A 12070-nucleotide genomic window follows, 5' to 3' on the forward strand; every position below is an offset into this window, starting at 1 on the left:
TTTGCAACAGCTGGAGGCACCCTGGTTGAGAAACCCTGAAATAGACAGTGATTTACAGCTCCCAGCAGATCTTTCCTACTTTTATATGTAAGGACTTGCTTTATCTATATTAAAGGGTCATTCTAGGAAAAAACTTTTTTTTTTTATATATCAACTGGCTCCAGAAAGCTAAACAGATTTGTAAATTACTTTTATTAAAAAAATGTTAATCCTTTCAATAATTATCAGCTGCTGAAGTTGAGTTGTTGTTTTCTCTCTGGCAACAGTGCTCTCTGCTGACATCTCTGCTTGTCTCGGGAACTGCACAGAGTAGAAGGTATTTTCTATGGGGATTTGCTTCACAACTGGGCGGTTCCAGAGACACGTGTCATCAGAGAGCACTTAGACAGAAAAGAACAACTCAACTTCAGCAGCTCATGAGTACTGAAAGTATTAAGATTTTTTAATAGAAGTAATTTACAAATCTGTTTAACTTTCTGGAGCCAGTTGAGATATATATATATATATATATATATATATATATATAAAAAGTTTTTTCCTGGAATACCCCTTTAACTACTTATTAATCTTTAATCCTCACTTTTTCCTATTTTTGGATGACAGTTTGGGGGCTTCAGAACCAATTACCAGGTTTCCATAGAGTTATGGTCTCAACATACAATGGTTTCAAAATACAATGGTTTCAACATACAATGGTCGTCCTGGAACCAATTAATATTGTAACTTGAGGGACCACTGTAGCCGGGACCGTCCGACCGTTCACAGCGTGGGAACTGAGTTCCAGCACTTTTTTCACAGAAGGAACACCGTTCCCATTAGCAGTAGTTCTGCAGGAACGCGTGGGAACTGAGTTCCTGCACTTTTTTCACAGAAGGAACACCGTTCCCATTAGCAGTAGTTCTGCAGGACCGACCCTTGAGTGGAAATCTTGGGTGAGTTCCTGCACTTTTTTTACCCAGAACTTGACCCCTGGTGATAAATGACAAGGAATTGAAATCTTAAAGGGGTACTCCGGTGAAAAAAATTTTTTTTTAAATCAACTGGTGCCAGAAAGTTAAACAGATTTGTAAATTACTTCTATCAAAAAATCTTAATCTTTCCTGAACTTTTTGAAACACAGAACTGTCTGCTGACATCACGAGTAGAGATGAGCGAACTTACAGTAAATTTGATTTGTCACGAACTTCTCGGCTCGGCAGTTGATGACTTATCCTGCATAAATTAGTTCAGCTTTCCGGTGCTCCGGTGGGCTGGAAAAGGTGGAAACATTCCTAGGAAAGAGTCTCCTAGGACTGTATCCACCTTTTTCAGCCCATCGGAGCACCTGAAAGCTGAACTAATTTATGCAGGAAAAGTCATCAACTGCCGAGCCGAGAAGTTCGTGACGAATCGAATTTACTGTAAGTTCGCTAATTTCTAATCACGAGCACAGTGCTCTCTGCTGACATCTCTGTCCATTTTATGAACTGTTTACCCTGCACAGTTCCTAAAAATGGACAGAGGTGTCAGCAGAGAGCACTGTGCTCGTGATGTCAGCAGAGAGCTCTGTGTTTCAAAAAGAAAAGAATTTCCGCTGTAGTATTCAGCAGCTAATAAGTACAGGAAGGATTAAGATTTTTTAATAGAAGTAATTTACAAATCTGTTTAACTTTCTGGCACCAATTGATTAAAAAAAAAAAGTTTTCCACGGGAGTACCCCTTTAAGTAAATGTGAACGTTCCGGCGTTTCCTTTGTACTGTTTACATAAAACCTTTCCTAAAGATCCGGCAGAAATCCGACAAGATGATGACTATCATTGCCTGAGTCAAAGACATCTCCGGAGCATCTGCTCGCAAATTCCTCTCCGAAAACATTTACCAACACCGCCTGCCAACGCGTTCCTCTCAAGTACAATAACACCTGGACGTGGCGTGCAGGGGAGCGCGGCGGTGATCCAACAACGTGCCTAAAACTGTCAGGCAGCGCACAGATACAAGGAGCGGGCAAGGGGGGGGGCCCGGGAAGGAACAGGGCAAAGCAGATGCCAATAATGAAGAGATTTATCTTGGATTTGGCAGCGAATGCGCCGGTCCTGGCAGGGCTGCCTCGCGAGCTGGCACAGGGAGGAGTCACAGGGAGGAGGGAAGCGGTGATTTAGGATAGAAAAGAAGCACAATTTACTCCCAACGGCAGCGGGAAGATGGAGAGCTTGGCCGACTGCGCTGCTGACTTTGAGAAATGTTCCTGTCCAAGCAGTGGCACAAAAAAGCCTGACTGCTGGATTTATGGCCGGGAGCGGCGAGGCGGTAATACCTCAGCGGGCCTGATATTTAAGAATGAAGAGCGGAGACGATTCCAGACTGTGCAAAAAAAAACAACTTATACATTGTATTGTGGAGTTTAATATGACCAGAGGCGATGGCAGGAATAAAAGAATCCCAAGTGAGGGGAGAGCGAGAAAGATGATAAATATAAAAAATAGTCCCCAAAATATAGTACTGCAAGACAGCTATATAGGAGCAGTATTATAGTAGTTCTATTCTTGTATATAGGAGCAGTATTATAGTAGTTATATTCTTGTATATAGGAGCAGTATTATAGTAGTTATATTCTTGTATATAGGAGCAGTATTATAGTAGTTATATTCTTGTATATAGGAGCAGTATTATAGTAGTTATATTCTTGTATATAGGAGCAGTATTATAGTAGTTATATTCTTGTATATAGGAGCAGTATTATAGTAGTTATATTCTTGTATATAGGGGGCAGTATTATAGTAGTTATATTCTTGTATATGGGAGCAGTATTATAGTAGTTCTATTCTTGTATATATGAGCGGTATTATAGTAGTTATATTCTTGTATATAGGAGGCAGTATTATAGTAGTTATATTCTTGTATATAGGAGCAGTATTATAGTAGATATATTCTTGTATATAGGAGCAGTATTATAGTAGTTATATTCTTATATATAGGAGCAGTATTATAGCAGTTATATTCTTGTATATAGGAGGCAGTATTACAGTAGTTATATTCTTGTATATAGGAGCAGTATTATAGTAGTTATATTCTTGTATATACGAGCAGTATTATAGTAGATATATTCTTGTATATAGGAGCAGTATTATAGTAGTTATATTCTTATATATAGGAGCAGTATTATAGTAGTTATATTCTTGTATATAAGAGCAGTATTATAGTAGTTATATTCTTGGATATAGGAGGCAGTATTATAGTAGTTATATTCTTGTACATAGGAACAGTATTATAGTAGTTATATTCTTGTATATAGGAGCAGTATTATAGTAGTTCTATTCTTGTATATAGGAGCGGTATTATAGTAGTTGTATTCTTGTATATAGGAGGCAGTATTATAGTAATTATATTCTTGTATATAGGAGCAGTATTATAGTAGTTATATTCTTTTATATAGGAGCAGTATTATAGTAGTTATATTCTTGTATATAGGAGCAGTATTATAGTAGTTATATTCTTGTATATAGGAGGCAGTATTACAGTAGTTATATTCTTGTATATAGGAGGCAGTATTATAGTAGTTATATTCTTGTATATAGGAGCAGTATTATAGTAGTTATATTCTTGTATATAGGAGCAGTATTATAGTAGTTATATTCTTATATATAGGAGCAGTATTATAGTAGTTATATTCTTGTATATAGGAGCAGTATTATAGTAGTTATATTCTTGTATATAGGAGCAGTATTATAGTAGTTATATTCTGGTATATAGGAGCAGTATTATAGTAGTTATATTCTTGTATATAGGAGCAGTATTATAGTAGTTATATTCTTGTATATAGGAGCAGTATTATAGTAGTTATATTCTCGTATATAGGAGACAGTATTATAGTAGTTATAGCAAATTGAGAAAAAGGTTGCTTCTGCACTCACCCTTCTTGCGCTGCTTCACTGTGTCAATGAGTTAGTCCATGTACGGCCGGCCGTACATGGACTAACTCATTGACAAAGTGAAGCAGCGCAAGAAGGGTGAGTGCAGAAGCAACCTTTTTCTCAATTTGCTATTTTGGACATTGTTTTCTCCTGCTTTTTTGCACCACCCCGCTCCATACCTCCGGCATCCCCTGTCACAGTGTACACACTCCCGGATATTGTGGGTGACCGCGGTGCAGTCCTATCTCTCTATCTCCCCTCCACATTATAGTAGTTATATTCTTGTATATAGGAGCAGTATTATAGTAGTTATATTCTTGTATATAGGAGCAGTATTATAGTAGTTATATTCTTGTATATAGGAGCAGTATTATAGTAGTTATATTCTTGAATATAGGGGCAGTATTATAGTAGATATATTCTTGTATATAGGAGCAGTATTATAGTAGTTATATTCTTATATATAGGAGCAGTATTATAGTAGTTATATTCTTGTATATAGGAGCAATATTATAGTAGTTATATTCTTTTACATAGGAGCAGTATTATAGTAGTTATATTCTTGTGTATAGGAGCAGTATTATAGTAGTTATATTCTGGTATATAGGAGCAGTATTATAGTAGTTATATTCTTGTATATAGGAGCAGTATTATAGTAGTTATATTCTTATATATAGGGGGCAGTATTATAGTAGATATATTCTTGTATATAGGAGCAGTATTATAGTAGTTATATTCTTGTATATAGGAGCAGTATTATAGTAGTTATATTCTTGTATATAGGAGCAGTATTATAGTAGATATATTCTTGTACATAGGAGCAGTATTATAGTAGTTATATTCTTGTATATAGGAGCAGTATTATAGTAGTTATGTTCTTGTATATAGGAGCAGTATTATAGTAGATATATTCTTGTATATAGGAGCAGTATTATAGTAGTTATATTCTTGTATATAGGAGCAGTATTATAGTAGATATATTCTTGTATATAGGAGCAGTATTATAGTAGTTATATTTTTGTATATAGGAGCAGTATTATAGTAGATATATTCTTGTATATAGGAGGCGGTATTATAGTAGTTATATTCTTGTATATAGGAGCAGTATTATAGTAGTTATATTCTTGTATATAGGGGGTAGTATTATAGTAGTTGTATTCTTGTATATAGGGGGCAGCATATAGTAGTCTTCTTATTTCGTAGGTGTGCGGTGCCTTTAAGGGAAAATGTTTCCTGCTGATCCAGGAGAGTTTTCCCCCTCATACAGATCCCCGCCGCCTGTTTACTCCCCGTCAGGTCCCCGGGGGATGGTCACGGTGCAGACAGGACATGGGACGTGTTAACAGGTCACTTGTGGACTCAGGACTCCTGCTGGTAACATCAAGTCGGCTGCCAAATCTGCCAAGAAAGGAGCCTTTTTCTTCTCCGCGTCTGTGAATAAAGCGGCTGCAGGAACATGTCCCGGCCTGTACGACATCCCGGCCCAGATACACAGTGTAAGGTCTCTCCACCCCGGACCCTTAATCACAAGGTCTATACACCCAGCACAAGCAGATGGATTAACCCCCCGGTGACCACCAGGCCCGAGGCTATTCAGTGCACAATGTCCTCACTGGTTCTCTGCTCAGTCCTTTACATCCTATGGTAATAATAACACAGCTGTATTATTAGGGGCTCGTTCACACTACAGAACAGCAAGGCGGAATCTGAGAGGAAAATTGCGCTGATTCCGCCTTGCGCCATCGGAATGCTTCCATCGGAATCTGGTAATAATAAGCGCATAAGTCAATGGGATGCCAGAAAGTTGAACAGATTTGTAAATTACTTCTATTAAAAAATCTTAATCCTTCCAGTACTTATAAGCTGCTGTATACTACAGAGTAAATTCTTCTCTTTTTAAATCTCCGTTCTGTCTGACCACAGTGCTCTCTGCTGACACCTCTGTCCATGTCAGGAACTGTCCAGAATAGGAGCAAATCCCCAGAGAAAACTAATCCTGCTCTGGACAGTTCCTGACATGGACAGAGGTGTCAGCAGAGAGCACTGTGGTCAGACAGAAAGGAAATTCAGAAATAAAAGAACTTCCTCTGGAGCATACAGCAGCTGATAAGTACTGGAAGGATTAAGATTTTTTTAATAGAAGTAATTTACAAATCTGTTTCACTTTCTGGTACCAGTTGATTTAAAAGAAAATGTTTTCCATTGGAGTACTCCTTTAAGGTTGGGAACCCCTTTCTAAGACTACATTCAGGAGCCTAGGAAAGTTGGGTAAAATCACAATCACTAAGGAAGATGTGTTGAATAGCCATATTAGTTGCCCGTGCTATGAGGCCATGCTGAGAGTTGTAGTTTGAAAAAAAGAAATAAAAAACTGGAGAGTCACACTGCCCTAGACCAGAGGGGTCCAAACTGTGGCCCTCCAGATGTTGCAAAACTACAACTCCAAGCATGCCGGGACACCCGTTGGCTTTCCGGGCATCTTTGGTGTTGTAGTTTTGAAACATCTGGAGGGCTGCAGTTTGGACATCACTGCCCTAGACTATAGTCAAACCTGCTTTTGAGGAGTATGGAAAAGCTGGGTAAGGTAACAAAATCTGCAGAAACTGTATTGACTGAAGCAACCAGGGTTTGCTGGGAGTTGTAGTTGTGTAAAAACTGAAGAGCCCCACTGCCCTTGACTACAGGCAGACTTGCAATTGGGGTGCCTGGGAAAGCTGGGTAAGACTGCAACCAGCCTGCAGTTATCGAGGCACACTGGGAGTTGTAGTGCTGCAGCAGCTGGAAGGCTACTGGTTAAAAAACAACTTCCTAGACCAGTGTTTCCCAACCAGAGTGCCTTGAGCGTTTGGCTGTCCGGGCATGCTGGGAGTTGTAGTGTAGCAACAGGCATCTGGCTGGGAAACACTGCGTTAGACTATAAACAGACTTGCTCTTCAGTTGCTTGGGAAAGCTGGGTACAGTAGCAACCACAAGGGACAATGTAATGTTAGCCATACAGGTTGTGTGTGCAGTTATAAGGGCATGCTGGTAGTTGTGGTTGTTTCGAAAATGACTCCTTAGACCAGTGTTTCCCAACAAGGGTGCCTCCAGCTGCTGCAAAACTACAACTCGCAATATGCTGGGAGTTGTAGTTTTACAACAGTCTAGAGGCACCACGGTTAAGAAATACTGCCCAAGACTAAAACATACCTGCTCTTCAGGAGCCTGGGAAAGCTGGGTACATTATAAACCACAAAGGCAGATGTACTGACAGGGCACGCTGGTTGTTGTAGTTGTGCAAAAGGCACCCTGGTTGGGTAACACTGTGTTAGACTAATTGTTAACCAGAATTGTTCTTCAGGAACCTGGGAAAGCTGGGTACGGTAGCAACCACAAGGGAAGATGAAATTAAAGAGCACGCTGCTATTTGTAGTTTTGCAATATGCACCCTGGTTGGCAGAAACTGCATTAGATTAGCTGTTCAGGAGCCTGGAAAAGATGGGTACGGTAGCAACCACAAAGAGAGATGAAGTTATAGGGCACGCTGGTAGATGTAATTTTGCAATATGCACACTGGATTGGAAAAAGTGCATAAGACTCGCTCTTCAGGAGCCTGGGAAAGCTGGGTACGGTAGAAACCACAAAGTAAGATGTAATGACAGACACGCTGGTTGTGTGCAATTATCAGTGTTTACAAAATAACTCCCTAGACCAGTGTTCCAAACTAGGGTGCCTCCAGCTGTTGCAAAACTGCAACCCCCAGCATGCCTGAAAAGCCAAAGCCTTTCCGGGTATGTTGGGAGTTGTGGTTTTGCAACAGCTGTAGGCACCCTGGTTTGGAAACACTGTCCATAAAGAGTAATTATTGATGCAGCAGAGCTGAGTTTGTCATGTATTTGCAAAACTACAAATCCCAGCATGCCCGAAGACCCAAAGGCTGTCTGGGCATGCTGGGAGTTGTAGTTTCTCAACAGGCACCCTGGTTGGGAAACACTATGTTAGACTATAGCCAGACTTGCTTTTCTGGAGCCTGGGAAAGCTGGTGACTGTAGCGACCACTAAGGAAGATGTCATGACAGGGCAAGCTGTTTAGAAAACAACTCCCTAGACCAGTGTTACCCAAGCAGGATGCCTTTAACCTGTTGCAAAACTACAACTCCCAGCATGCCCGGACAGCCAACGGCTGTCCGGACATGCTGGGCGTTGTAGTTTTCAACAGGCACCCTAGTTGGGAAACCCTGTGTTCAACTATAGCCAGACTTGCTCTTCAGGGGACCGGGAAAGCTGTGTACGGTAGCAACCAGAAAGCAAGACATAATGACAGGGCATGCTGGTAGTTGTAGTTGTTTAGAAAAACAAACTAATCCCTAGACCAGTGTTTCCCAACCAGTGGTGCAGAAACTACAACTTTGGCATGCTGGGAGTTGTAGTCTTGCAACAGGTTGGGGAACATTGCGTCAGACTACAGCGAGACTTGATGTACAGGAGCCTGGGAAAGCTGGGTAAGTCATACCGATCAGCGGGAGCACATTTGGTGGCATTGAGGGGAGATTCATCAAAACCTGTGCAGAGGAATAGTTGCCCAGTTGCCCATAGCAACCAATCAGATCGCTTCTTTCATTTTGCAGAGGTCTTGTTAAAAATGAAAGTAGCGATCTGATTGGTTGCTATGGGCAACTGGGCAACTTTTCCTCTGCACAGGTTTTGATGAATCTCCCCCCAATGCCACCAAACGTTTTTGCTGATCGGTATCAGGGCTACCTTACCCAGCTTTCCCAGGCTCCTGTACATCAAGTCTTTCTGTAGTCTAACGCAGTGTTCCCCAACCAGTTGCAAAACTACAACTCCCAGCATGCCCGGACAGCCAAAATTGTAGTTTCTGCATCACTGGCTGGAAAAACACTGGTCTAGGGATTTAGTTTGTTTTTCTAAACAACTACAACTACCAGCATGCCCTGTCATCATGTCTTACTTTGTGGTTGATACCGTACACAGCTTTCCCAGTCTCCTGAAGAGCAAGTCTGGCTACAGCCGAACACAGAGTTTCCCAACTAGGATGCCTATTGCAAAACTACAACTCCCAGCATGCCCGGACAGCCGTTGGCTGTCCGGGCATGCTGGGAGTTGTAGTTTTGCAACAACTTTAGGCATCCTGGTTGGGAAACACTGGTCTAGGGAGACTTTTTCTAAACAACTACAACTACCAGCATGCCCTATTATGACATCTTCCTTTGTGGTTGCTACAGTAACCAGCTTTCCCAGGCTCCTGAAGAGCAAGGCTGGCTATAGCCTAATGAAGTGTTGCCCAACCAGGGTGCCTGTTGTAAAACTGCAACTCTCAGCATGCCCACACAGCCTTTGACATTCCAGGCATGCTGGGAGCTGTAGTTTTGCAACAGCTGGAGGCACAATTGTTCGGAATCACTGGTCCAGGGAGCTGTTTTGTAACGACACAACACTGATAATTGCACACAACCACAACTGTCATTACATCTTACTTTGTGGTTCCACTGCACCCAGCTTTCCTAGGCTCCTGAAGAGCGAGTCTAACAAAGTTTTTCCCAACCAGGGTGCATATTGCAAAAATACAACAAGTTTTGATGAATCTCCCCAAACTTTAAGTTTGTGCCCCCCCCCCCCCTCAATCCTTCCCCCCCGTATCTAAGCAGCTTGGAGACGGTTACATAAGAGTCGCGGCGCGTTCTGGACGACTCGTGCACATGAGTCTCAGCAACAATCCATCAATTCATGTGCGGCTAATCAAGCCATTGGCTCCGGAGCGTGGAGCCGGCGAGCGGATCTCATGCGGAGTCACGATCGTTCAGAGCGACCTAATTGAATTTCAGGGCCAGGAGCGTTGCAGAACACGTGACGCCGTCTCCAGCGAAGCGCAGCGCCAGACACTGCGGGCGTTACATAATCACATGCTGCTGCCGGCTGATCGGGGGGGTGCGCTCACCCGCTCGCCTTGGCAGAGTCTGCGTCTCCTCCAATCATTTCCCCGCAGACCCCCCTGAACCCCGCACACCCCCCTCACATGTGCAGTCACATGGCAGCGGCGGCGGCGACGGCGAACAAACGACAACTTCCAGGGCTTTGTATCCTCCGCCGACACAGAGGAACAGAACGAAGGGTGGTGCCCGGGGAACGGAGAGGGGGGGGGGGGGGGGGGGAAGATGAATGAGACTAAAAATCAGATGTTGTGGAACTACACATCTCAGCATGCCCGAGCCCCAATCCCCCACAGTGGTGACGCAAGAACAGGTGCGAAACCGCAGGTATCACCTCCACCGGAGAAAGTCATAAAACATAAAAACTTCTAACGCTGTGAAGGAAGTAAAGAGACAGAGAGTAGGGAAAAAATAGAGTTATATTCTTGTATATAGGAGCAGTATTATAGTAGTTATATTCTTGTATATAGGAGCAGTATTATAGTAGTTATATTCTTGTATATAGGAGCAGTATTATAGTAGTTATATTCTTGTATATAGGAGGCAGTATTATAGTAGTTATATTCTTGTATATAGGAGTAGTATTATAGTAGTTATATTCTTGTATATAGGAGCAGTATTATAGTAGTTATATTCTTGTATATAGGGGCAGTATTATAGTAGATATATTCTTGTATATAGGAGCAGTATTATAGTAGTTATATCCTTGTATATAGGAGGCAGTATTATAGTAGTTATATTCTTGTATATAGGAGGCAGTATTATAGTAGTTATATTCTTGTATATAGGAGCAGTATTATAGTAGTTATATTCTTGTATATAGGAGCAGTATTATAGTAATTATATTCTTGTATATAGGAGCAGTATTATAGTAGTTATATTCTTGTATATAGGAGCAGTATTATAGTAGATATATTCTTGTATATAGGAGCAGTATTATAGTAGTTATATTCTTGTTTATAGGAGCAGTATTATAGTAGTTATATTATTGTATATAGGAGGCAGTATTATAGTAGTTATATTATTGTATATAGGAGCAGTATTATAGTAGTTATATTCTTGTATATAGAAGCAGTATTATAGTAGTTATATTCTTGTATATAGGGGCAGTATTATAGTAGTTATATTCTTGTATATAGGAGCAGTATTATAGTAGTTATATTCTTGTATATAGAAGGGAGTATTATAGTAGTTATATTCTTGTATATAGGAGCAGTATTATAGTAGTTATATTCTTGTATATAGAAGCAGTATTATAGTAGTTATATTCTTGTATATAGGAGGCAGTATTATAGTAGTTATATTCTTGTATATAGGAGGCAGTATTATAGTAGTTATATTCTTGTATATAGGAGCAGTATTATAGTAGATATATTCTTGTATATAGGAGGCAGTATTATAGTAGTTATATTCTTGTATATAGGAGCAGTATTATAGTAGTTATATTCTTGTATATAGGGGGCAGTATTATAGTAGTTATATTCTTGTATATAGGAGATAGTATTATAGTAGTTATATTCTTGTATATAGGAGCAGTATTATAGTAGTTATATTCTTGTATATAGGAGGCAGTATTATAGTAGTTATATTCTTGTATATAGGAGCAGTATTATAGTAGTTATATTCTTGTATATAGGAGCAGTATTATAGTAGTTATATTCTTGTATATAGGAGCAGTATCATAGTAGTTATATTCTTGTATATAGGAGCAGTATTATAGTAGTTATATTCTTGTATATAGGAGCAGTATTATAGTAGTTATATTCTTGTATATAGGAGCAGTATTATAGTAGTTATATTTTTGTATATAGGAGCAGTATTATAGTAGTTATATTCTTGTATATAGGAGCAGTATTATAGTAGTTATATTCTTGTATATAGGAGCAGTATTATAGTAGTTATATTCTTGTATATAGGGGCAGTATTATAGTAGTTATATTCTTGTATATAGGAGCAGTATTATAGTAGTTATATTCTTGTATATAGAAGGCAGTATTATAGTAGTTATATTCTTGTATATAGGAGCAGTATTATAGTAGTTATATTCTTGTATATAGAAGCAGTATTATAGTAGTTATATTCTTGTATATAGGAGGCAGTATTATAGTAGTTATATTCTTGTATATAGGAGGCAGTATTATAGTAGTTATATTCTTGTATATAGGAGCAGTATTATAGTAGATATATTCTTGTATATAGGAGGCAGTATTATAGTAGTTATATTCTTGTATATAGGAGCAGTATTATAGT

The 12070-nt window shown here is 39.8% G+C and overlaps 1 protein-coding gene across 7 annotated transcripts in view; it reads right to left on the reverse strand.

Moving 5' to 3' along the window:
• ITPR2 (inositol 1,4,5-trisphosphate receptor type 2) overlaps positions 1–12070 on the reverse strand; it is a 301374-nt gene that overhangs the window by 91940 nt on the left and 197364 nt on the right. The window lies entirely within an intron of this gene.

Source organism: Hyla sarda, chromosome 4 (assembly GCF_029499605.1).
Source record: "Hyla sarda isolate aHylSar1 chromosome 4, aHylSar1.hap1, whole genome shotgun sequence".
Lineage (NCBI taxonomy): Eukaryota > Metazoa > Chordata > Amphibia > Anura > Hylidae > Hyla > Hyla sarda.